The sequence below is a fragment of the Papio anubis genome, chromosome 3 (assembly GCF_008728515.1).
Source record: "Papio anubis isolate 15944 chromosome 3, Panubis1.0, whole genome shotgun sequence".
In the NCBI taxonomy this organism is placed as follows: Eukaryota; Metazoa; Chordata; class Mammalia; order Primates; family Cercopithecidae; genus Papio; species Papio anubis.
In genome coordinates this window covers 81,232,669-81,254,258 of record NC_044978.1, presented here as the reverse complement: position 1 = coordinate 81,254,258, position 21,590 = coordinate 81,232,669, and the positions used below count along the sequence as shown (strand labels likewise).

Below are 21,590 nucleotides of genomic sequence, written 5' to 3'. Positions count from 1 at the left end.
TTATTTTTTAAAAGCTTTTTAAAACTTTACTAGAGGGAGACACATTTTTTAATATTATTCCATCTGATTTCTATTTCATGAACTCTTGCAGCTTCCCATGGCCTTTATTCTGTAATAATTAAGGTGATTCTGTGTCCTGGTTCACACTAGTCATGGTGTGTACTATTGTCCTAGTATACTTATTCATTAGTAAGGCTGTCTTTGACTCTCAAAACTGGCCAGGTTTGGATGTTAAATTATATGGTCACCCTAATTAAAGACTACATTTAATAGAAAACTGAAGGAATGAAGTATTTCATATATCTTGTTTTAATCCACATAACTTTTATACACATATGCACATACATATGTGATTTTTCACTTTTTTCAACTAAACTTATAGAATCTTGCCCCAATGTCTTGAAACTGCAGAAAGATATATATTTTCTTGTTATTGATGTAAGCGAGTCAAAAGAGCTTTTCTTGATAGAGCTCTGATTTCCTCATGTTATGTTTTCACTAAGATTCACTGTACTGTAATAGTGCCTGACTTGGCTCCTCCTAACTGGGCGAGGGCTGTTTTTGGGTGGTCAGTGTTGTACAAATATTAGCTGTTGTGATTTGAAAAGACCGTATCTCAAGTTTGATTCCCTCCTCCATATACATTTTCACCTCATGTTCACAATAGATTTCTTCTCCTAGACTGTTCATAGTCTCATCTCTCTATTAGTAGCTCAGTTATTGATATACCCAAGGGTAGACTAACAGCCACTGGAGTGAATAGAAAAGGAAAGATATTTTAAAACTTGGACACAGTGAGGGGTAAAAAGTTCCATGTTGATATGCAATTTTGCATTTAAAAAGTATTCACATTCTTTCCCTAACACCTTCCTCTTAAGATCAAGTATATTATTGTAAAAACTCTGAAAATGATACTAAAATTTTTATAATTTAATGAAAGATCCTGGAGAAATTTTTGGGCAGGTTATGCTCTAGGGCCAACAGGATCTTGAAGTGATTGTAAAGGTAAGTAAGAGTTAGTAAACTACTAGTATTGGAGGCCACCTTTCAGGGTTAATCTCTAGAAAAGAGTCCTGTTTCACTCTTCAACATGTCAGCAGAATCAAGGTTGGTGAAGGGAAGAGCTTCGTGATAGCCAAGCAAGCACCTATTTTGTGCCAGGCTGAGTGTACTGTTGTAAGCAAAACAGATGTGGTCCCTACCGTCATGGAGCCTACCACCTATTGTGGGAGATATCCAATTAAAACAAGGAAATCTGTATATAATTACAACTTATGGACGAGGACGCATGTTGGGAAAATAAGAAGAGAGACCCACTTTGGAGAGTGATTAGTAAAAGGCCCCTTTGAGGAAGGAATATTAAAGTTGAGAAGGTGCTGGCCATGTGTAGTTGTTAACGTAAACCAAAACTCTATGAAGTTAGTGGTGTATCAAGGTCAGACTCATTAAGTAATTTGTTCAGGGTAATCTAACCAACTATTAGCAAACATGAGGCCCTTCTGGGTTCCTCCTGCAGAGTTTCCCCATCTTTTTTTCATTATTGACCCCTGAAGGCACATTTTTAGACAAGTTTTTTCTAGCCACTCTTTCCCCTGTGAAATTTTAATGCCTTTGGAAGACTACAAACCTTTTTTTATTTTATTTATTTATTTATTTATTTTTTAAATATACCTTTCAAGCACCAATCTTTGCCCTTGTTGAGAATGCATCATCTATTAGTAGGGCTCATTTTGAGGCAGTCAGAAATTGTTCTTGGATGTTCAGTTGGACTTTAAGTTCCTTGAGGTAGAGACCGACACTAGTTGGGAAAGCTGTAATAATAGATGCTACCTACCATGGTACTTTTAAAACAATTTTTATTTTTTTGTGGGTGCATAGTAGGTGTATATACTTATGGCCTTTTTTTTTTTTTTTTTTTTTAAGAGACACGGTCTCACTATGTTGCCTAGGCTGGAGTACCATGATGCAATCACAGCTCACTGCACCTCCCACCTCAGCCTCCCAAGTAACTGAGACTACCGTGCATGCCATCATGTCCAGCTAAGCTTTTCAGTCTTTTTGTAGAGAAAGTCTTGCATTGTCGCCCAGGCTGGTCTTGAACTCCTGGGCTCAAGCAATCCTCCTGCCTTGGCCTCTCAAAATGCTGGGACTTACAGGCACGAGCCACTACACCTGACCTTTAAAAAATTTTTTTAAAAATATTCCATGAGGTTGGGAGAGGCGGAATAAAGATATTGGAAGTAGAGTTTGAAAGTTCTTAGATGGCTTATTAGGGGTAGTCATGTAAAACATATTAGGTTGTGAAGAAAGTAGGGAATATACTTGAAATTAGGTAAGAAAGCTGTAGTCTGTATCTTCTTCTCTGTATCTGTGTCTGTGTATTAAGGTGTGTAGTAGGCTGTTCTTGCATTGCTATAAATAAATTTATTTAATTTTTTTAAAGGCTTTAATTGACTCACTATTCTGCAGACAGTACAAGAAGTGTAATGCCAACATCTGCTACTGGTGAGGGCCTCAGGAAGCTTACAATCATGGCAGAAGGTAAAGGGAAGCAGGCATCTCATATGGCTAGAGCGGGAGCAAGAGAGAGACGGGGGAGGTGCCACACACTTTTAAAGAACCAGATTTCATGTGAACTCAGAGTGAGAACTTGTTTATTACCAAGGGGATGGTGCTGAACCAATTCATGAGGGATCCGCCAGGTTCTACCTCCAACACTGGGGATTACATTTCAACATGAGATTTGGAGGGGACAGATACCTAAACTATATCAAGATGTGTGTGAATGAGACGTTTAGATCAAATTAGTTCTAGTTGTCTGGTAGACAGTCATGGAAACTAGAGTAAGGTGTACACGACTTAGTGACCTGTCTTGTAATTCCCATGTGTGCCTCAAAGAATTTTTGAGGTGGGCTCATTCTGTCGAACAGACTTCAACATTTTAAAGGTATTACATCCTTTTATTTCATCAGCCACTACTGCCAGATAGATCTTAATTTTTTTCGACTCTTTAAATCCTGTGGTGTAATCCAAGTGATTTTTCCCCCTTTTAATATTTTTGTTCTATTTTCCTTCTTAACAAGCAAATTCCCTTTAGTAGGGGCAGGAAAATTATGAAACTACATCCAGAAAGGATGTGATATGTAAAAGTTATTTCTAAATGGCTTAGTAGGAAAGGCAAAAGAAAGACAATACATGGTATTAGTTGCTACATTTCATTTCTTTTCTCTTTGCCCCATTTGCGCAAGCAGTTGAGCCCCTACTTTGAGATGGCCCTAACTTTGCCATCATCACTAAAGAAAACAAGGCCTTCAGTTTGTTTTTAAATGGTGTGCTTGAACCTTCTACTAAAATGTCATTTGTGAAACAGTCTTAGGGTTGAGTATAGACTTACTTTTTCTTTTTTGATGAAAACTTCCTCTTTACTTTTTTATTCAAGTAATTAGTTATTCTGGCATTCTGAGAATCCTTTGATCCCTTCAACTTAAATATTGACAAAATGCTTAATTTGAATCATTTGCCCTCAAAAACATTTTTACTCATTTATATGAGAACTGATTATATTCTAAAGAGAATGTGGATTGAGACTTTAAACTTATCCCTAATTTAACAAATTATTAAATGTTTATAAAGCACAAATGTTCCTAATAGTTTCTTAATGGAATTTGGAAGCAGAAGTAGTGGAAGATGTGTGGTGTCAGCTGTGAATTGCCATGGATGTGCTTGTCAACAAAGAGAAGCCAAATAAGCTGAGTGTCATGGCAACAGAGATTGGAGAAGGAACTCTGAGTCTTGGACTGCTCAGATCAACCTCCATCCCCCGGGTACTTTCACCTGAAAAGGCTCAAAGATCTCATATCCTTTCGGTTAGGACTGAAGAGTAAATTTATTGTGCAACAGAATGCTATGTTTTAAAGGGCATTCAGTGTGACCAACCAGGTTCCAAGAAGGCTTGGATGTCATCTTCCCTGTCCCTCAAGTCAGGAGCAAGGCAGAGCCCATTGAATTCTAGATGTAATTCACAGAAAACACCAAAAGGTTGTTTGAAATTGAGATGTTTTTATTTAAACTCACAGTATAAAACTTACACGGAATTTTGAAAATGGCAGAAAATTATTTTTGGGGACCTGGCTGTTATTTCTGCAGTCAGTTTTCTGTCTTATGGTAGAATCTTATTTGTAGATATGCTTCATGTTAACTGTAATTTATTTATTTTATTTAATTTATTTAAAGGCTTTAATTGACTCACTATTCTGCAGACAGTGCAAGAGTAGTCTGCAGGTAGTAGACCACCACCTGCAGTTTCAAGAGGTGTTTCAAGAATGGTTTCAAGAGGTGATTAAAATACCTCTTTTTGCTGGGCGCGGTGGTTCACGCCTGTAATCCCAGCACTTTGGGAGGCTGAGACGGGCAGATCATGAGGTCAAGAGTTCGAGACTAGCCTAGTTAACATGGTGAAACCCAGTCTCTACTAAAACTACAAAAAAAGTTAGATGGGCATGGAGGCGGGCACCTATAGTCCCAGGTACTTGGGAGGCTAAGGCAGGAGAATCACTTGAACCTGGGAGGCGGAAGTTGCAGTGAGCTGAGATTGGGCCACTCCAGCCTGGGTGACAGAGTGAGACTCTTGTCTCCAAAGAAAAAAAAATTTGCTTTTTAAAATCATCTTGCATTTGGCCAGGTTGGGTGGGCATGTAACTAAAGTGGCTAGGGGTGTTTAAAAAAAAAAAAAGTGTTGGATGGACATGGTGGCTCACACCTATAATCCCAGCACTTTGGGAGGCTGAGGCTGAAGGATCACGTGAGCCCAGGAATTCGAGACCAGCCTGGGCAATGTAAGGAGAGCTCGTCTGTACAAAAAATAAAAATGAAATTAGTCAGGCATGGAGGCACACACCTGTGGTCCCAGCTACTCTACTGGAGAGTCTGAGGTGAGAGGACCACCTGAGCTCAGAAGGTCAAGGCTGCAGTGAGCAGTGATTGCACCACTGCTCTCCAGCCTGAGCGACAGAATGAGATCTTGTCTCAAAAAAAAAAAAAAAAAAAAAAAAAGTCTACTCTCATTAAGACTGAATTTTAGATTCTAAAATGAACCAATGAAATGACAGCCCATCTCGTCAAAGAGCTCATGTGTAAATAGGATTTAACTAGGTACAGTCAAATACAGGTGAATTGTCTTTAAGGTGCTAATTGGTGTAGCTTTTGATCTGCCTTAGTTCCTAATGGAGACTGGATCATTCGTTCTCTCTTAAACTGGGGAGAGAGTTAATACAAGCTGTGGCAGATGACTGTAGCTCTCCTAGAAAGAGGCTTGGAAGTCGTCTTCCCTGTCCCCTCAAGTCACGGGCAGGCCAGAGCCCATATATGCAAGAGCAGTTTTGCTGAGCCAGGAAGGGGAACTAATCAGGAAAAATGAGACAAGAGGCTGGGCTGAATGCCCCAGGCCAGGGAGCAGCCAGTTATAGAACTCTTTAGAGATGGAGTCTTTTGGGCCACAGGATGAGGAAGATGATGTTGTAGCATCCTGCAAGAGGCATCTGAGGCCTGGGTTAGCAGAACCTTCCTTCTCCGAGGCTCTGAGAACAGTCTGGATTTGGAATTGGAAGCAGGAAACACTCAAGAAGAGAGAGAGTGATCATGATATGTTGCAGGAGTAGTAAAGGAGCTTGTGATCTGAAAGGGAGGAAGAGGAGAGTGTGGCCATTTCGTGAAAACAGGGTTACTGAGAAGAGCATTGTGAGGTGTGCTCTGCACCTTCCTCTGTTGTGTGTGGTTTGTACCCCAACATTCTCAAAGCAATCAACTGGTCCCCAAGGGTGCTTCACTGCTGTGAACCTAATGGGACTCACAAGCCAAAGAAAGTATAGGATAGGTGTCTCTCCTCGAGAAAAGGTTTCTACAAAAGAGAAACCTGGCTTGTAGTATGGTTCCTTGAGACAAGCAGCTACTGAACTCTTTAATTAGGGGCACTATTAAAGTGAATCTTGGACTACAAGTATGTTCTAAAGGGATGTCCGAAAGATGTCATTTTGGAAGTAAAGCATCTCTTAGGCATTGTTTCATCAGGGTATAATTTTGCAGATGCACATTAAGGATTTGTGCTACGCTTCTCTACATGTGCTTGTGTTGCACACTGAATGAGGGATAAGGCGTGTCCTGTCATTTGTTATATAAAGCTTCACCTTCATGAATATGTATGTTGAATAGGAAAGCTATAGGAGGCAGTGATGGAGTTACAGATCTAAATGTTATGCCACAAAATGGAATGCTGCCCTGACCACAAATGTCGTTTCATCAACATTAAGCTGCATTTAGAATGCTTTCTACTTTTAGAAGGCTTAAGTGCTTTGGAATTATAAGGCAGATTTAGATCAGTGATTGTATTTGAGCAAATTGTCGTTATTCTTAAAGGACCTAACTAGGGGTGGGGAAAGCTGTTTTTCACTAATGTTTGGGTGTTGCTTTGCATCTTAAATCATGTAATTGGAGTGTTTCTTGTTTTACTTTTTGAAAACAGATTATTGTTGTCTTAGATATTACTAGAGTTTATAGCTAATTCTGAGAAGGACTTTTTTTTTGGTAAATTAATAGGTGTTTCTTAAAAAGCAGTTTCAGATTTACAGAAACAATAAGCAGAACGTACAGAGTTCCCATAAGCTATACCCCTACCCCTCAGTTTCCTACATTAGTGTAGTACACTTTGTACAATTAATGAGCCAATATGATACATTATTATTAACCAAAGTCCATAGTTTAGAGTTCACTTTTTATATCGTACATTCTATGGGTTTTGAAAAATGTATAATGACATGTAGCTCTCATTGTACTACTATACAGAGTAGTCTCACTGTCCTAAAAATCTGTGCTTTGCCGGCCGGGCGCGGTGGCTCAAGCCTGTAATCCCAGCACTTTGGGAGGCCGAGACGGGTGGATCACGAGGTCAGGAGATCGAGACCATCCTGGCTAACACGGTGAAACCCCGTCTCTACTAAAAAATACAAAAAAACTAGCCGGGCGAGGTGGCGGGCGCCTGTAGTCCCAGCTACTTGGGAGGCTGAGGCAGGAGAATGGCGTGAACCCGGGAGGCGGAGCTTGCAGTGAGCTGAGATCCGGCCACTGTACTCCAGCCTGGGCGGCAGAGCGAGACTCCGTCTCAAAAAAAAAAAAAAAAAAAAAAAAATCTATGCTTTGCCTATTTACTCCTCCCCAACACTCAACCTCTGGCAACCACTGGTTTCTTTACCGTCTCCCTAGTTTTACATTTTCTAGAATTTCATGTAGTTGGAATCATACAGTATACAGCCTTTTCAGATTGGCTTCTTTCATTTAGCAATTTACATATAATGTTTCTTCATGTCTTTGTAGTTTGAAATAGCTCATTTCTTTTTAGCATTGAATAATACTGCATTGTATGACATACCATAGTTTGTTTACTCATTCACCTATTGAAGGACCTCTTGGTTGTCTCCAGTTTTTGGCAGTTATGAATAAAGTTGCTTAAACATTTGTGTGCAGGTTTTTGTGGGGACAGAAGTTGTCAATTAATTTGAGTAAATACCAAGGAGTACTATTTCCTTGTCACATGATAAGACTCTGTTTAGTCTTACAAGAAACTGCCTTACCATCTACCACATGGGTGGATTATTTTGCATTCCCACCAGCAATGAATGAGAGTTCCTGTTGCTCCACATCCTCATCAGCATTTGGTAGTGTTAGTATGGATTTTAGCTGTTGTGTATGGTTGTAGGTCATTGTTGTTTTAAATTGCAAATCCCTAATCACATATGATATTGAGCATCTTTTCATATAATTTTTTGTCATCTATATGTCTTCTTTGATGAGGCATCTGTTCAGATATTTTGCCCACCTTTTAATTAGGTTATCTTTCTTGTTGAGTTTTGGGAGCTCTGTTTACATTTTGAATATGTCTTTTATCAGATATGTGTTTTGCAAATACTTTCTCCTGGTCTATGACTTGTCTCTTTCTTAACAGTGTCTTTCTTAGAGTAGAAGTTTTTAATTTTAATGGAGTCCAACTTACCAATTTTTTCTTTCTTTCATGCTTTTGGTGTTACATCTAACAACCTATTGCCAAACCTAAGGTCACTTAGATTTTCTCCTATGTTATCTTATAAATTAGTATCTAGATTCATTTTTGCACATGTGGAAGTCCAGTTGTTTAGCACAATTTGTTGAAAAGACTATCCTGAGAAGCAGTACTTTAACATGCAGAGAAACAGACTGGCTCTCTAAGGGAATGCTTAATTTCTGCTTGAGTCCCTCGTGTTCCCTCTGTAAACCTTTCATGAAGTTTCGTAGAATAGAGAGCCATGTCTATAGGAGAGTACAGTGTGTTGCCTTTCTCCTCAGTTACGTCTGAGAGCACTCCTGTCCAGCAAAACTGACTGCAATGATGAAATGTTCCATAATTTTGCACTGTCCAGTACAGTAGCCATAAGCCACATGTGGCTATTGAGTACTTGAAAGGTAGCTAGTGTGACTGAGGAACTGAATTTTAAATTTTAATAAATTTAAATTCAAACTTAAGTAGCCTCATGTACCTTGTAGCTGTTATATTGGACAGTCCGGCACTAGAAAGTTAGAACAGATTTGAGAGACTATTAAATCAGTGTCTTTATTTTTCTCCTTCAACAAATACTTGATAACACTTACTATGTACTAGGAGATTTCTGAGTCCTGAGGGTACAGATGAACTGCAAATTGTGGTTGAGTTCACTGTGGTCCACAGAATTAAAGTGACTTTTTAAAGATTACAATTGACTTTTTAAAGATCACAATGTCAGAGTCTAGATTAAAACCAGATCTCCTAATTGTAATAAATAGTTTTTGCCCATGGTCTTTCCCCCAGAAAGCTCCTTGGCTTCTTGTTTTCATCATATTTCCCTCTGCTCTCAATTAGAAAGTAGCTCATGAACTACATTATTCCACTGTTATTACATATTACAATTTAGCCAAAGTACCATGAAAAACAAAGTGGAAAATGAGTGTGTGTATCCCCACTGGAAAGAACACATGTGTGATATAGTTTGGATATGTGTCCCTACCCAAATATCATGTTGAATTATAATCCCCAGTGTTGGATGTGGGGCCTGCAGGGAGGTGATTAGGTCGTGGTGGTGGATTTCTCATGAATGATTTAGTGCCATCTTCTTGGTACTGTTCTCACAATAGTGAGTTCTCAGAAAATCTGGTAATTGAAAAGTGTATGGCATCTCCGCTCTCACTGTCTCCTGCTATGTGATGTGCTTGCTTTTCCTTTACCTTCTGCCATGATTGTAAGTTTCCTGAGGCTTCCTGAGAAGCCAAGCAGATGCCAGCGTAATGCTTCCCGTAAAGCCTGCAGAACTGCAATTCAACCTCTTTTCTTTATAAACCACCAAGTCTCAGGTATTTCTTTATAGTAGTGCAAGAACAGACTAACACAATGTGGTTACCTTTCCCTTATACTTTTTTGTTTGTTTAGAAATGTGATGGAAAACTGGTATTGTTTACTATCTCTAAGCCTTTTTGAAAAGATAAGAATTATTCTTTACTTTTCCTATAGCAAGCTTTAGACTCTTTAGGGAGGTAAGGGAAAACCTCAGAGGTTCCCTTTCTGTGTGCTAAACCTCATCCTTCTATTGAAGATGTCATATTCTGAGATCAAGGGGCATCCAGGGTATCTAGCCCAGGAAGAGTGGTGTGATCACTGAAAATGACATTAGTAACATTCACTCCTTTCACTTTCCCTTCCTGTAGTACCTGAGGTGTAGCGTCTGACCTTGCGTGACTTAGAAGTCTGAGGTAAAAGCCTGTGGCTGCCCTATTTACATGGTCAGCATCACCATCCCATTTTGTGACAGCCCATTAGAGAGAGCTTGGGTGGTTTCTGAGGTTCCACTGGCGGGTCCTCTGATTTCCACCTCGATGCTCATCCAAATGCGTTCATGTTCCCAGCTTCTGGGGGCTTTGCTTTATTTTCCTTTATGTTGCTCAAGATTCAGTTGCAAAACCTTCTACAAGTATACCCCCCATTTCACTTTCTTCTTCTCTTGCTCCAGTGATTGCAGTATTTTAATACTCTCTTTTATATGGACATCACCAAATAACTCCTGAATATTTAATTTCTTAGCTCCCGTTTTGTTATCTCTACATGTCATCCTCCCTCCAAGACTTAAAAGAAGACTTGAAAAAACTTTGCTTTGTGAAATAGGGGTTTATATAAATATGCTAATATGCAACTTGCTTTTTGATTGCTTGGAAGGAATGTTGGAAGCCTGCATGGTGTGGAAGTCTGTGGTGCATGCCATGCTCGTGGTACACCTGGTGGAAGTCTTTGTAAGAGTTATGACAAGTGCAAATGATTCATCTTTCAAACAAGTTTCTCACAAGAGAAGCAAACTGCTAACTATGGAGGAGGCTAGAGTAAGCAACCTCTTAGAAATCTTAAGAACAAGGGCAACAAAAGATTAGGATAGAGGAAAATAAAAACTAGAGGACATGGATTGCCAATCAGGTAATCCAAGTAACTACCATCCAGTCAATGAGAGACTTGGATGGCTAGAAAGCTGAAGGGCACTGCCTAACTTGGATAGTTAACATAAACTTAGCTCTGGCTAAAGTACTCAGGTATAGCCATTCTGCTCATTCTGTTAACCTACTCAGGTGTATATTCTACAGGATCCTTACAGTTTTGATAATAACACTTCTCTATATCCTGGTGAGTTTTTCTGCCTCCCAGCAAATGTCCTGTCTCCCTGAGCAGAGGGCAGCTTCTCTATAATAACCCCCTCCCAAATTTGCTTCTATCTTAATTCACATTTATGAATTAAGTTTCTTGTTTTATTTTTACTTTTGGTTTCATTTCTATTTCAAAGACAGGATTTTCTTTGAGCATGAGTGGTAATCATAGTAAATATGTGCATTTTCCTTTATTTTTATCAACTATGTAATTAGGCTATATTTAACTGGAGAGGCTGACCTCTTTGCTACTTGGTGGTACATCACCACAAATGGCATCTTGCTAAAAGGAAAACTTTTAAGATTCTAGACCGAATGTCTTTATTTGCTTGCCCCACACACAGACTGACCAAAATGAAAAATGAGGTGTACCGTTTTTATCCCCAGAGCATAATGATATGAAACAATGTGCTTGTCATAAATTTTTTTTTTTTTTTTTTTTTTTTTTTTTTTTTTTTGAGATGGAGTCTCACTTTGTCGCCCAGGCTGGAGTGCAGTGGCATGATCTCGGCTCACTGCAAGCTCCGCCTCCCAAGTTCACGCCATTCTCCTGCCTCAGCCTCCCGAGGAGCTAGGACTATAGGTGCCTGCCACCACACCCAGCTAATTTTTTTTCGTATTTTTAGTAGACGGGGTTTCACCGTGTTAGCCAGGATGGTCTCGATCTCGTGACCTTGTGATCCACCCGCCTCAGCCTCCCAAGTCATAATAATTTTTTAAAAGAGAATGTGACTATGGTAGCTATTTGGAAATGTGTTTTGGGAGTTTTCGTGTCATCTTTTCTCTTTAACTTTCTAATTATAATAGCAACTCATGTTTATTTTAGGAAATGTTATGCCTGGATAAGCAAAAGAAAAATTTAAGTCATCTAGAAATCTATTATCTGTTAGCATTTTGCATTGTCTTTCTAGTCACGTTTATGTTTACACATGCAACTTGTAAAAACAGGAGAAATAGGATCATACACATATCATTGTTTTGTACCCATGAATATATAATGAACCTCTTGTCATTCCCCACTAACTGTGATAGGAGCATTTCATTCTTCCATTGTATCTACCCACCATGTTGTTTTTAACAGTCCCTTATTATTGGACACTTGTTTCTCATTTATTTATTTATTTATTTTTTACTGTTATCGGCAATGTCATGGTTAATATGCTCAGAGCTAAATCTTTGTTCACATTCTTAGGAGGTTTATAGAATATAAGAAATATATTTTATAATAGCCCTGGAGAACAGCTTAGTAATTTTATGTTGGTATTTTAAAGAGCCAATTTAATATGTAGAAAAATGCTATCTCACTTCTTTGAGTTTCTTTGCTCACTAGTAAGGTTAAACACTTTCTCACCTTAAATGTTAAAGTGTAAGAGTTTATTTTCTTTTATTGCAGAAGGTTTGAAGGCATTTGTTTAAAATTATTTAATTTTCACTGTTGTGATACCATATGACCTTCTTGTCATTGCTCATGACTTTAACCTTAGGAGGTTAATTGTTTGGATATAACAACTTTGTGTCATGAAAGAAAGAACAAGATTGCCAATTGTCTGAGCCATGGAAGACCTAACAGAAACTGTAGAAAGCAGTCCTTATGAGACAGAACTTTTTAATAGGTGTGTCAGCGTTTCTGGGCTTAAAAAAAAAGTCCTGTTTCTTGGATATTTTAATGCAGTCTGCATTGGGCAGAGAGAAGTACAGAGTGGCCTTTCAATGTATTTTAAATTTAACAGTCTATAATTAGAAAACACTATTTGAGCTCTTATAATAAACTTTCACTCTGAAAGCACCCATCTAAATTAGTGGGTCATTCCTCCCCACTCCTTTTCTCCCTCCCCCTCAGTCACATCTGCCATAGCCATATCCATGGACTCTGCTTCTGTAATTTTCAGAGTTCAAACTTGTGGATCACTGTTTCATAATGTTAAATGGTATTAGTGGGACTTACTCCCTCTCCTTACTCCCCTTATAAGATTACTTCAATGACTTCCTTATCTTGAGAGGAACTGACATGTGATTCTTTAGGAACACAGCTTATCTTATAAAGTGGGAGTTAGTCAGTGAACAAATATTTATAACCCTCAATTCTGTGCCAGAAAGACAGCAGAGAATCTGACACATGTGTTCCCTTCCCTCACAGAGCTTGCAGTCTGACTGGAAAGAGACAAGTAAATCTCTACAAATAATTGACCACAGTTACAGTTAGCAAGCTGTTATGTCAGAGAAAAAGCAGAGAGTAACGTGGAGCGAGGGAAAGGAAACCAAATGCGGTCTGGGAGGGTAAAAAAAGGCTTCTCCAAGAACGCACAGGAGTTAGTTATAAATGCCATCTCTTGCTCTCTTTCCTTACAGAATGCTACATTTAGTGTACATGAACCGCAAGGGAATTAATCTATTTTCTACTCTCTTTAGCAATACTCCCTAGGTATGCAAATGAAAATACATTGCTATAGTTGATTAACCACTCTAAGATTAGTACCATTTTTGTCTGAAGAAAACATTATTAAATAGCCTTAAGAACAACATACTTTGCCAGATGGAGTGAAAAAGGCTGATAAATCACTGGGACATCAGCTTAGTCACAGGACGGTGTAATAGCTGTGGAAATTCAACTTTATCATGTCTTCCATGTACAATATGGGACTATCTGAAGAAACACAGGTCGTTTTCTAGCTAAGGTTTGCACCGTATAACTAATCATTTAAGGAAAAGTTATCTACTGTCCAATTTACAGTAAAACATGGCTTAAGCATAATAGCTTTTGTAATTCGTGAAAGTTCTGTGTTTAACTGTTAGTTGGAGCCTGAAATGACTATGACTAATAGGAATATTCTTCCAAGTTCTTTAATCCCCTGAGATGATTATAGCTGTTCTTTAGCCAGACAATGACTCTGAAGTCCATTAAACTTAAAAACATGCTTCTAGGGGGAGTTGCTTTTCAATGCATCAGGTTACTTAGTGTTTTTATGTGGCTATATTTTGGCCATCTCCTAATGTTGGAGAATTTGTTTCAGAGATCTGGAACTGTCTCCTCCTCAGCTCTGGTTATCAGAAGCATGGCAGAGGGAAATGGAAGTAAAAGATGGATTGGAGATTTCTGGTGCAGTTGTGAGCCGACCATCAGAGTTGTATATTTGTATCACATTGCCTTGTCTTCCTACTACAGAAACTCTAGAGAGTTATGCCTTGGGATTTATTGAGAAATGCAGTGAAAAACTATCAAGTGACATCATATGGTGGTCTTCCCTGGTCTGCAGTATTGCTCATTGCCTCTTGTTTACAGGCCATATTAAAGCTAAGTGTCAAATGCTTTCTTTTTTCTCCTGAGGAACAAAATATGGTTCCCACTTGCCTTCCTCCTAACACATATGGAGATACATGCATTTTCTGTCTCTGAGTTTGGAAAATTTCTTCCCCTGTAACTACAAAGGAGTTGAGAGGCAAATATGCAGCACAGTTTTAGTCATTTTGCAAGACTTAACTAGTATACTCTATTTTAATCATTTAACAAATACATCTAATGCTTATTGTATACCAGGTGCTCTTTCTGATCTCTTTATTAGTATTAACTCCTTCGATTCTTTTTTTTTCCGTTTATTTCTGCTTTGATCTTTATTATTTCCTTCTACTAGTTTTGGATTTGTTCTTTTGTGGTTCCTTGAAGTGTACACCATTAGGTTATTTATGTGGAGTCTTTCTATGTTTTCGATGTGGGCATATGGTGCTATAAGATTTCCTCAGTACTGCTTTTGCTATATCTGATAGGTTCTGGTATGTTGTGTTTCCGTTTTCATTTATTTCGAGAAATGTTTAAATTTCCTTCTTAATTTCTTCATTGATTGTTCAGGAGCATGTTGTTTAATTTCCATACATTTGCACAGTTTCCAAAGTTCTTCTTGTTATTGATTTTTAGTTTTATTCCATTGGATTCAGAAAAGACACTTTGATTTGATAGTGACATTTTTGAATTTGTGGAGACTTGTTTTGTGGCCTAAGATATAGTCCATTCTGGAGAATGTTCCATGTGCTGCTGGGAAGAATGTGTATTCTATAGCTGTTGGATGAAATGTTGTGTAAATGTCTGTTATAGGTCCATTTGGTCTACAGTATAGTTTAATTCCAATGTGTTTTTACTGATTTTCTGCGTGGATGATCTGTCCATTGCCAAAAGTGGGGTGAAGTCCTCTACTATTATTGTATTGCAGTCTGTCTCTCCCTTTAGATCTATTATTTGTTTTTATATAACCTTTGATCCTTTTAAGGACCTTGTTAAGTTAGTACTATTTATAGATGAGGGAACTAAGTCTCAGAGAAATTAAGTATCATGCCTGGAGCCACAATACTTAATCGTGGAGTCATGCTAAGTGTGGAGTCGGCCTTCAGAATCCTTGTTCATAAACATCAAACTTTGCTGCCTCTGCAGTGATTCGCTACAGGGAGCAGGTAGAACAATATTCAGTCCCAGCAGATAGTGTTCCCTCTTCCACTACACCTTGTCATCAAGAACTTCTCTCTGTGTTTACCTGCCTCTCTGATTCTACGTTAATCATCTCACAGTAGTATTTTGCTGTTGTTATATAATTTACTTTATTCCTTTGTGAAATTATATATTCTACATATACTTTAAAATAAATCATGAACTTATAAGATACTATTTAAAATGAATGTAGTCTTAATGTAACACCATGTTAAGATGTATACAGAAAGGGATTTTAGAGTAGTAAGCTTGAATTTGTTTTGCATTCCAGTATCTACCCTTTTGCCCATTCTCCTTTTTGACAAGAGCACACATTTTCAGCTTGACTAGATGAAAAGTTCCAGGTTTGGCTGTGTAACTGAATAAAATCTATAAGCTGACCATATTAGAAATATCATTAATACCATGCCCTAAACAATTGTAATTGTCCACAGACTTGAGTTAGAGCACAAAAGCAACTATCTGCTTTAATTTCATTTGCATAGAGTGAGTGGGGATGGTAGGTGGAGTCGAGAGAGGGTAATAACTGGAGAAAGGTTCCAAGTGAAACAAGAAAAACATCCTCCAAGGATCAGGTGATCTTTCCAGAGGGATAAACATGTCCCACAGGGAGTGTAGTATACAGTATCTGAAGTGTAAACTGCTTATCCCTTTTAATAGAGTCTAGTAATGCTTACTGGAATATAGCATTTTGGGCCACTTGAAGTTTATTTCATCTGTTCACAGCATTTCAGATATTCTTTTGTTCTTCTATTTTTACAACAGTTTTACTGAGATATAATTCACATACCATAAAACTGGCCTTTTCAAATTGTACAAATCAGTAGTTTTTGGTATATTCAGAGTTGTGCAACTAACCCCACTATTTAATTCTAGAATATTTACGGCACTCCAAAAAGAAACCCTATACCCATTAGCATTCACTTTCCCTTCTCTTCGTCCCCCAGCCCTTGGCAACCACAAATCTGTCTTTATGGATTTGCCTATTCTGCATATTTCATGTAAATGGGATCATATAACATGTGGTCTTTGTGACTGGCTTCTTTCACTTAGAATAATGTTGTCAGGATTCATTCATGCTATAGTGTGTATCACTACTTTATTCCTTTCCATTGCTCAGTAATATTATATGGGATTGCCACATTTTGTTTATCCATTTAATAGTTGATGGACATTTGGGTTTCCACTTTGGGGCCATTATGAATAATGCTGTTATGAATATTTGTGTACAGTTTTTGCTTGGACTGGTGTTTTCATTTTTCTTGAGTATATACCTAAGAGTGACACATTTGTTCTTGAGTTTCTTCCAAGAGTTGAGTATTTTTGATTAAGATGGGATCTCAACTAAAAATCAATTTCTGGTTGCAGATGAATGTACATCCTGCAGTTGTTAAACATAGATTTTAATGAAATTTGTTAGGTAGTTAAAAGATATATATATATATATATGCACTACCAAATCATATGCATATATGCACTGTTGGGTAGTCTCAGGCTATATTCTTTGGATATTCATATTGTGGTTCTATGAACTGGAGACCTCTGGCCAGTGGCCTATATTTTGCTTCCATCCACAGGGCAAATTTCAGCTACTTAAAAATCCGTTGAAAGACTGCAGCAACTGTATGTATTTCAAAGCAAATCTTCTACCATTTAGTAGGTGGCAGATTATGCACAGCACATCAACCTAAGTTTCTGTGACACTTAGTTTGCCCTTTATGTACATAGTCCTTCTACTGTCCTATAAAGCCCTCTGCACTCTTTTTCCCTTCTCTATGCCTAGTTCACAATACTCTAGCCATGCTTGCCTTTCTGTTCTTTTTAAACCTTCCTGGCTCATTCCTGCCTCAGGGCCTTTGGATGAGCTGCTCCCTCTGCCTGGCTTACTCTTCTTTTGCAGCTGCCCCCGCCCCATCCTCAACCCTTATTAAGTCTTAAATATCTCCTCAGAAAGGCTTTCCTGACCGCTTGCTCTACATCAACCACACCAGCCTTGCCCTGACTCTGACTTTTTTGAGCGGCATTGACTGGTCTTGTTTATCTGTGTGTTCCTGTGTTAGAACATGAACATCAGGAGGGAAGGGAATCTGCCTGCCCGCGCTACTCCAACTTTAAATAGGGGCTGGCAGGTGGCAAATATTAGTGGAATGAATGGCTGAGTAGTTGTTCTTGTCCTGAAATGTCAGTACCTATCAGAGCCAGTGTTTTCCTGGCAACTCTCCTGGAGGGTCAGTATTGGAGAGCTCTAGGAGGGTAGCATCAGAGGGCTCTTCATTTCACCTCCTCCCCCAGAAAACTAGCAAAACATAGCATCAAAGCCTCATTCTCATTTAATCTCTGACTTTTCCTTCCCCTAGAGCTGTCATCCTGTGGCCCTATAACACTCTGCTCCGAAAGGATCTGCCAGAGACTGGGAGTGTTGACTGCTGCAAGGACCAAGGTGGGAATTACTGTGCTACCATCTGGAAACAGTAGGTTTGGTAGGTTTGGTGCTTCCTGCTGCTATAGCATGAGTCTAACTTGTATCAGCTGAAGGTTGGCTGTCTATCAGTTATCCTGCAGCTTTGCTGCTATCTTCCTTTCTCTGGTTAAGACATTTCATAAATGTCTTAACTCTGAGAATTTTAGTTTTATCCTCAGGACAGTCTTAAATTTCAAGCTCTTTCAGGTGAATGGATGTTTTCTCAGTCTTGGATTGCCGTTTTAAATGACAGCCAGAGAAATAGAGGTAACCCCAAAACTTCCTAACCTGTTTGCATTACTGCCAAAAGAGAGCACTCAATCAACTCTCTCAACCACGCCTTAAGAAAACAGAAAATCTTCAAAGAAATATCAGCCAGCCATGCACCTTTTAGCAACAGTACTGAAATTACTAGCAAAGTTATTCTGTTTTTTATAGTTATCTAAACCAAAATTAAAGAGCTGTGGTAGTTATACCCATTCTGTGCCCACTGAGGAGGAAGAGGTTTTGCTTGCTGTGGTTGAAGCACTACAACTCAATTCACTGCCTAGAGTACTTTGAATTTTATTTCAAGTATAATTTTATTATTGAAAATAAAAATAGTTGCATTTTTTGGTACAAAAGATTTTCTCTTTTCTTGCTATATCTCTGGGCACCTTAAGACTAGGGTTCATTTGACCCTGATGATAGCTGTTTTGGTTTTTTTTACTTTTTATCATTGCTGTTTAGTGTGGTGGTTGCCTAAAAAGATTTTTACCCTAAGATAGACACCAGGGCCGTGTAATCCCAAATTATTTAAAATAAATATTTGTGGGTAGTTAGTATTATTGAGCACAGTATTCTCTAACATTATTTGTCTTCTGTGAAGTTCACAGTAATTCTAGGAATGTTGCTAAGGTTAGAATGCCTATTTTGAGCTGGTACTAGGAATGGCAGCTATTTCTAAATATTTGACACCGTTTTGATATCTTTCCCTTTGTCCGGTGGTGGTGTCTGTCTCATTGAAGCTGAGTGAAGAAAAGAATTCATTTATTCAACAAATACTTACTGAACACTTTCTGTGTGCCAGGCATTCTTTTCAGTGTTGCAAATGAGGCAGTGAACAAAACAAAATTCTTTCATGAGCTTTAAAAAATCTCTTGAATATCCTCAGTCAACAAACCAGAGCAGGGAGACACCGAGGACTTGCCTCACTCTCAGGTATTCCGGGGAAACCCCCTTCAGGATGGCAGATGGACACAGGCAGGAAAGGAGAGAGTGGAACCCTGATTTGGAAAATAAAGCAGCCTTATGTTCTAATTTAATCAATGCAGAATTTTAGAAGCGTGTTAAAATAATAAACCAAAAAAAAAAAAATGTGCTAGGTTAATATAACTTGGGCTTGAAAAATAAAGGATTACTTTTTTTTTTTTTCCTTTTCAATGTCCCACACACTTGATGTAAGGATTACTTTTTAAGTATACCATTTTCGTACATTTTGCATTCAGAGTCTGCCCAAATTCTGCCCCCACCATCCTCTCAGCCTCTGTCAATGTCTAATGCATCCTTCGAATTTCTTTATGCATAAAGAAGCAAATAGGAATATTCCTATTTGCCCCCTTCATAACATAAAAGATAGCATACTATATTTCTCTGCAATGTATGCTTTTTTTCCTTACAATATATGGAGGAGGATTTAATAAGCGAGTACTAAGACACTTTCCTCATTCTTTTTTTAAAGCAGTTACAGAATAACAGAGTCCATTTATGGATGTTCCACAGTTAAAATAGCGATCTATTGATGGACAACATTCGGGTTGTGGCCAACGTTTGCTCTTAAACAATACTACAGTAAGTAACTGTATGTAGGTTATTTTGCATGTAGGCAATATATCTATATAAACTTGTAAAGTAGAATTGCAGGTCATAAGGTATATGTGTACTTTTAATAGATATCATTAAATTGCCTCTCTGAGAGGAAAGTTTTCTTTTCTTTTTTTTTTTTTTTTTTTTTTTTTTTTGAGGCGGAGCCTCTCTCTGTTGCCTAGGCTGGAGTGCAGTGGCACAATCTCAGCTCACTGCAATCTTTGCCGTCTGGGTTTAAGCAATTCTCCTGCCTCAGCCTCCCAAATAGCTGGGATTACAGGCACCCACCACTGCGCCCAGCTAATTTTTCTATTTTTAGTAAAGATGGGGTTTCGCCATGTTGGCCAGGCTGGTTTGAACTCCTGACCTCAGGTGATCTGCCTGCCTTGGCCTCCCAAAGTGCTGGGATTACAGGCATGAGCCACCACACCTGGCCAAGGTTTTCTTATTACATGTCTGCTAGAAACCTGTGAGAGTACCTGCCGTCATCCGCGTCTGGATATTCTGCCAATTCTCATAGCCAGACTGGGTTGGGTGCCTTGGCAATGTGTTCTTATAGCATCTTGAATTTTCAATTATCTAAACATTTATTTCCCTGTGTGATAATGATTTGTTTGTTTCTCCAACTAGACTGCAAGCTTTGTGAGGCTAGGGACTAGGTCGGTCTCCTTCCTTCACCTGGCTATAACAGACATTCACGTGTCTAATGAAGCTTAAATACATTTTCAAAAGATGAGACAATTAGTGGTAATTTAGCTCGCAGGTTATACAAGTGCAGTAAACTGGCTGCTGTCATAGATGGGGCTCTACTGCTCTTTAATTATTAGAAATCTTCAGTTACAGCATGGGAACAAACATTCTTCTTTTATGTTACTGAAATTTATATTAAGCAGGTAGTCAGCAACAAATTCAAGAGGTTAAATCCTCAGTTATCTGCTGGCAATTTGATTTCCCAAGACCTAGACTCGATTTTGAGAATCTGAAGAATAGAAAGCTTTCTACTTCCGGTTATGTGCATGAGCCAAAACATTTTACAGGGCTTCAGGAGGTCCACCTATCAACTACGAACCCCAGAGTGGGAAAACTTGCTTGAGAGATGTGGTTGAGGACTTGGAAATATTTTGGAGAGTGATTCAACCCCCTTATTTCTTGCCACTAGTAATTGCAGTCTACAGTTAGCCAGTTCTAGATAATGAGAGTATTCTTTTCTTACGTCTGTTCTGGACTTTGTCTGGTGGAATTCAAGAATTTTTTAATATGGAAAGATTTTTTTCCTGAAATATGCCTTTCTAAAAGAAAAATATTTTGGAGGAGATAAAGGATTAACATATGCTTAAGTTGAAAACCTTTGCTAAGTAAACTCATACCCATTTTATAGTTGTTAAAGTGAAGTAATTCATATCTATTTGATTTTTAATAGTACTTATGAATATCAGGCATACTGAAACCACAAGGTTAGGATGAATATTATTGGATGAAAGGAAGAAAAAATAAAATTTTCTAAACAATTTTTGTGTCCTCCTGTCCATAAACATTAAATAAACCTAGAACTCAGGACTTTCCCATTAAGATTAGGAGTAACATTTAAGCACACCCTACATCTTATTTTCTTGTTTCTGTAGCAGGCATGTCCTCTGACAAGAAGAGCAAAAATGAAAGAACAACAGAAACCCCAGTATTGGGGCGGTGGCGGGGCAGCCTTTTTAAAACCACTTTTCCTCCTCTGAATATTTAATGCATAGAAATGATGAGAAAGTAGCGGAGACATAAAATAATAGAGGAAAAGCCATAACTGTCAGAGAATGTATAATGGAATGCAAGCCCAGAGTGATTTGTTCTAGACTTTTGGCTCTTAGAGTAACCCAGGCACACATGCTAACTTAAATTTGAAGATGAAGGTTAGTAAAGTGACTTTAGCCAGCTTTGCTATATATTTGTATTCATGACGGTATTGGAGGGTGAACCTCCTTGATTCTGAAGCTACTTATATTGTGGTAATCAATTCTTGTTATCAAAAAAAAGGGACAGATATGTGAATATGTGGGAGAACTAATTCTTTTAGGGATGACA

The 21,590-nt window shown here is 38.3% G+C and overlaps 1 protein-coding gene across 11 annotated transcripts in view; it reads left to right on the top strand.

Moving 5' to 3' along the window:
- SGMS2 (sphingomyelin synthase 2) overlaps positions 1 to 21,590 on the top strand; it is a 91,080-nt gene that overhangs the window by 15,760 nt on the left and 53,730 nt on the right. For 2 of the 11 annotated variants that reach the window (XM_017958930.3, XM_017958931.3), the window contains exons 2-3: positions 17,572 to 17,654; positions 19,399 to 19,505. The gene's annotated coding sequence lies outside the window, so the exon portion shown is untranslated. Of the gene's footprint in view, positions 1 to 2,131; positions 4,039 to 16,208; positions 17,695 to 19,395; positions 19,506 to 21,590 lie in introns of those variants that run through there. The other 9 variants (XM_017958934.3, XM_021939156.2, XM_003899067.5 and 6 more) reach the window with 7 other exon arrangements.